This window comes from Dermacentor albipictus, chromosome 1 (assembly GCF_038994185.2).
Source record: "Dermacentor albipictus isolate Rhodes 1998 colony chromosome 1, USDA_Dalb.pri_finalv2, whole genome shotgun sequence".
In the NCBI taxonomy this organism is placed as follows: Eukaryota; Metazoa; Arthropoda; class Arachnida; order Ixodida; family Ixodidae; genus Dermacentor; species Dermacentor albipictus.
This window is the reverse complement of record NC_091821.1, coordinates 400,392,324-400,398,323: the sequence shown is the minus strand read 5'-3', so window position 1 is coordinate 400,398,323 and position 6,000 is coordinate 400,392,324.

Below are 6,000 nucleotides of genomic sequence, written 5' to 3'. Positions count from 1 at the left end.
TAGCACAATTCAGGACACGGCAAATAAAGGGACGGAACGTAGAAGGAAGGTAGCGGTAGTGCCCTACCTGCATAGAACGGCACATAAACTTAAGAAAATGGCTAGCCGGGTGGACACAAAAGTGGTCTTTTCCGCACCAGAAAAGCTGGCAAAAATATGTCGATTGACAGACCCGTACCGTAAGCCAGCTGCCGGGTGCTCTACGAATCATCGGAAAGCGCCAGTGGGATGCGCAGAGTGTTGTATATGAGCTTCCGCTGTCCTGTGGGAAGAAATACATCGGACAGACAGGGAGATGTCTTAATGACCGATTGCGGGAACATTGCCAAACTGTGAAAAATAAGCAAAACGGTCATCTGTCATCCCACTGTCAAGAATGCGGCTGTGCGCCGGTCTATGAATCCTGTCGGGTTCTTGCGAAGCACAAAGATAAAGACGTGCGAGAGATCATTGAAGCGCAGGCTATCTGGCGGAATAGAGACACGTGTGTTAGTGCCCCTTCAATCGGCCTATTAGATAAGGAGACGGCTTTTTTGGATGGATAAGATTTGGATAAGGTGGCGCCACTGTGCATGGTTTATATAGATGTACTTCCTGAAAATCAAGTTGTTGAAGTTAGCGCATTGTGGTGTCGTCTCCCTTACGTCCTTGTTTGCTAGCGCTAAATATGCTTTCAATTTACCAACACGCCCAACAAATGGCAATGCTACAATCTAAAGCACGACTTTGGAAATGTCAATGCACCTTTCACATCAAAAGTTTAGGTGATCTTTATACGCACGAAGTTTCAGAATGGAAATTCATGCGCTCCGTAGATTCCGCAGCCTCCACGAGATGCTGCGTGCGACGAGCCCGCTCACCATCAAAACGCACTTGAAACTTTATGCTCGGATGGGGCTCTTTGCGTTATGTGACTCCAGGTGCATGAGCATTGCCACGAAATACAGCCCGAGTTAACAATCATCGCGCCGAAATGTCTTTTCGAGCGGCAAAAATACATTCCAGACAAAATCCAGAATGATTTCCGGCGCCGGGGGCTGTTGTGGTCGGCAGTGCAAAACAGCATGGAGAAGTTTTTTTTTTTTGGGGGGGGGGGGTGGAGGGAGGGGGACTGAAGCCCCATAAGCCCTCCCGTCTGGCTCCGCCCCTGATATATATATATATATATATAACGAGAAGAAAGGGGTTTAACTGAGAGGCCCGATTTTTATTAGTCGCATCATAGGAAGCCAACAAACAGTGACACCAAGGACGGGATAGGGGAAATTACTGACAGTAAAGCGTACGCGTCCGTCCCCAAGCTGCATCGCGCTCGCGTTTCACGTGGCTGCTTCTTTATTCAAATCACGTGATAATAAAATATAAGTATGGGGTTTTACGTGCCAAAACCACTTTCTGATTATGAGGCACGCCGTAGTGGGATACTCCGGAAATTTCGATCACCTGGGTATCTTTAACGTGCACCTAAATCTAAGTACACGGGTGTTTTCGCATTTCGCCCCCATCGAAAGGCGGCCGCTGTGGCCGGGATTCGATCCCGCGACCTCGTGCTCAGCAGCCATAGCCACTGAGCAACCACGGCGGGTACAAATCGCGTGAAAAGATCAACAGTGGTCGTACAAGGAGTGTCTCTCTTGAGGCAGCGTGTCGACAATGCGAGTTGCATGCCGCGGCCGCCAAACTGTCAGTGATGGTGAGCACGCGTATTAACGCCGCTCGCAATGGCGACCGCTGCGGCAGACAACGCCATTGTCTCCACACTGCACGGAGCGTAGGAACGTGAGAGTCGTCTGGGGCGTCGTCAACTGCCCTCACAACAGCGTCGTCTCCAACGCGGTGTTGGGCACAAGTCTCATCCTGGGACGTGATCGCACTTTGTGTGAAAGCTGCTTTCTCTTACCAGCTTTAAAGAGGCTAGCGTGAGGTGAACGCCCAGGCGCCCAGTGAGGTACAGCGCACATTGCGCAAACGCGTCGCGCGCTGCAAAGTTTTCATGCGAGTGCCTGTGTATGTCCTTTCTGTGCGTGCGCGCACGTGTCAGGTGTAAGTGCGCTCTTTCAATATCGTGGCGCAAGAACTAGCCCCTCGGTATACTTTGACATTCTCACGTGGCCTTTGCTGTCTGCCGCGCTTCTTCCATGTACAAGCACGCTCTGGATCATTCCACGACTAACAAAGAACCACCGAAGTGCGAAAAGGGCGCGCGTGCCGCGTAATGGCGGGGACGGCCAAACCTGTCGAGGCGGCCCAACAAAGTGCCCCGTCAATGAATGTGCCCCCCCTTTGCAGAGAGAGGGCACAAGGAGGAGGGCATTCAGGCAACTGCTTTCCGTCAGTTATTATGGAAGCCGAAATGCGTAAGAACGAGTATTTTGTTAGCGACGGAAGAGGTGGGGGGGGGGGGGGGGAGACTAGAAAGCGGGGGTGTGACTTTGCCGTAAACAGCGACAGGGGTGGGGATTCAACCCCCCTCCGAACTCATTCCCTCCTCTATGTCTATGCCATTCTTTCCCGGAACGGCGCGTAAGTTCAGAGTTAGCAGACCAGCTCTAGGCCGTCCGGCAAGCCGAAGATGCCACCCGAGTCCAAGGACTTCGAGCCGCCACCTGAGGCCACCACATCAAGAACTGCCGGACCATTAATTAATAAAGCTTATTCTTATTATTATTTATTATTACCCTCGGGGCCAAAAGCGTCAATGAGGGGAGTGAGTTACAGCAAATGAGAAAAAGAAACGAATATAAGCAGTTAGAACGTTTAAGTAAAAGGCTTTTGATTATACAGATTTAGCTAAGGTTTAAAATGTCATGATAAATTGGTAGCAAACTAAGATAGTGAAGTGGTAAATACAAATGCACTTATTTTGCAATCACACAGTCAACAATGAAATGCTTCGATTACACAACGTTAGCTAAAGCTGCTCGAAACTTTTGGTTATCGTAAATGGATACGACTTCGCCAGGAAGGTGGTTCCATTCCGTGGATGACCGAAGAAAAAAAATGACAGCAAAAAAGTTTTAGTGTGGCATGATTCTAGGCCAACTTTGTAACAGTGGTCGATTCGAGGCGATACGTATTGTGACTGAAAAATGAAATAGTTGCGGAGTGTTGAATCATGGTATAATTTATGAATAAGAACTAAACGTGCGATTTTACGACGAGAAGAAGGTGGGGTAAGTGCAAGGTTGGTTTTTATGGCACACACACTTGCAGTTCTGTTGTAATTACCTAAGGTGAAACGAACTGAATATCTTTGCACGAGCTTTAGTTAATTAATTAGTTTGTCAATGGCAGGGTACAAGTTTCGGACGTATAAGGGTAGTATAGAGAAGCATCTTTAGGCGCTAAGTATGGACAGCTGGGCTAGTTGGTTGTGATCAGTATTATGAATCAACGTTCCAGCGCACAATTGAACACGGAGGATCGTGTTCAATTGTGCGCTGGAACGATGTTTCATAATGCCATTTTTTAGGGGCGATTGAAAAGTTACGGCGTCTATAGGTAGCCAAGCAGGCGGTTGGCATTGCGGATTCCGTAGTCGGTATGAACATTCCAAGATAAGTTAGCAGAGATATGTACACCTATAAACACCTATAGATATGCACACCTATAGGTTTTTAAAAGAGTGAACTAATTCCAAGCGATCATTATTTGGGTAATATGTATGCACGCTGTTCGTTATTCGGGATACATGCATCACTTTACATTTGCCAACGTTTAGTTCAATTAGCCAATGTTTGCTCCACTTAGCTACACTAATTAGATCAGACTGAAGGTGGTTAGGTCAATGCGGAAATTGGGGGTTTTGAAACCAATTTTGATGGCTGTGTAAGAAAAAAAAAAGGTCAAGGGTACGTTCGATTCGCCTGCACCACTTGAACCAGTTCGCGAGGTGCTGCACCCTGCCATTCGTTTCAGCGGTGCAGCAATGGCGCTCGCAGAACCACGACGTTCGTTTCAAAAGGTGCAGGAAAGGTGCAAGGCTGGTTCATGATTTTGCTGAACCTGCTCCACTGTCGGTGCCGACTTGGTGCAGGCATACAGGTGCGAAGCAGTGGCGCAGCAGACGATGCAGCACACGGGCGCGAGCACCGTTAAAACCCCGCTTACGCACGTCTGATGTGTCTACGCAACTGTGGTGTGTATTTACGCCCCAGAAACCGATCATACCTGCAGTTAGGACCTCTCAAACTTGCGCACTCCGCGCACATTAATCTGACATGGCATAACGCCTAAACCGCGTCTGCACCTTTGCATTCGTTTCGAGTGTTTCGCTGGGCCTGCACCTCTGGAATCAAGCTGCACAGTTTCTGAACTTCTCGTGAACCGCCGTGAACTGGTTCGCAGTGGTGCAGGCGAATCGAACAGACCCCAAGTCTAAATATTTTGCGTGCTTTTGTAGAACGCTTCTCACAAAACGGATTCTTTGGACAGGGCGGCAATATTCACTAGTATAGCCGTTGTTGATCCCAGCAGAATAATTTAAAACCGCCGTTTAGCTTAATACCAACAAGGAAACAATGATGCTTGTCATTCCAGCATTCTTGAGAGCGTTTCTGAGAGCAAGTATTTTGTGAACATTGTAGCTGGTAAACTTTAAAAAAAAAAAACGTGTTCGTACTGCACGCGAAGAAGGATAGAGTAGAAGTCTTCAGAAAACCGAGAACAGAATAATGGAAAGCTGTCAGGTGGGTGCAACGAATTCAGACAACCATCGTGTGGAAGAACGCAAAATATGGCCGAGGAAATTCCTCATGCGTAGCGCGGTGCGCAAACAAAGAGCTCTCGAGCTGCACTTCGCAAAACTTGCTTGCGCAACTGAATGTTACTAGTTGTGGATAACGCAGTCCAACTATTCTCAAGCGTCGGTGGTCTGAAAAGGGCCTCGATGTGCTCGAGTGGCTTAAAGTCGCAATTTAGAATCACCGAAACGTTTCAAACGAGCGTTGCAAAAGAATTCTTCCGTACCAGGCAGGGCCTCGATGTGCTCGAGTGGCTTAAACTCGCAATTTAGAATGACCGAAACGTTTCAAACGAGCGTTGCAAAAGAATTCTTCCGTACCGGTGGCCTACTCGGTGTTTCGCGGAACTGACAGGCTAGCGCTCACGCCCGAGCTGATCACTGCGCCGCTTGAACCATTGAAGCCCTTGACATTGCTAGAGGTCATTGAAGTCCTTGACATTGAAGTAGCCCTTGACATTGCTAGAGGTCACGGATTTAGTCCCGACTGCACGTGCACACACGTGCACTTGAATATTGGGACACGTTGAAGGACACCACGGTGTCAAAATATCCGGAGCTCGGCACTACGGGCGTGCCTCGTAATCCGATCGCGGTTTTCGCACGTACGTGATCCAATTCATGTTTAGCACTTCTGCCACGATGCGATGTGCCGTGTGAGGTATAGTGACAATGCTGAGCGCCTTCTCAGAAGTTATGAAATATGGCGCCCGACAACACCTCAGGAAAACACCTCTCCCTGTGTGTTCTGTGCGCTACGCAGACCAACAGCAGTACTGCACGCAAGGTAACGTTTAACATCAACTCGCCACTCTAGTGGTAGACTAGACGTTGGAGAAATTAAGCGAAGAAATTAAGCATCCCGCCGTCAGCATCACCGCTAATTATCGCCAATCAAAGCATCCAGCACAGACAGCTTCGCTTACGTCGATTCCCACTGTGCGTGGGATCTGTATATATATATATACTAAACCAACTCCAGGCCGCGGAGCTGCGCTTGAATATGTTTTAAACCCGCCGTGGTTGCTCAGTGGCTATGGTGTTGGGCTGCTGAGCACGAGGTCGCGGGATCGAATCCCGGCCATGGCGGCCGCATTTCGATGGGGGCGAAATGCGAAAACACCCGTGTGCTTAGATTTAGGTGCACGTTAAAGATCCCCAGGTGGTCGAAATTTCCGGAGTCCTCCACTACGGCGTGCCTCATATCAGAAAGTGGTTTTGGCACGTAAAACCCCATAATTTAATTTTTGAATATATTG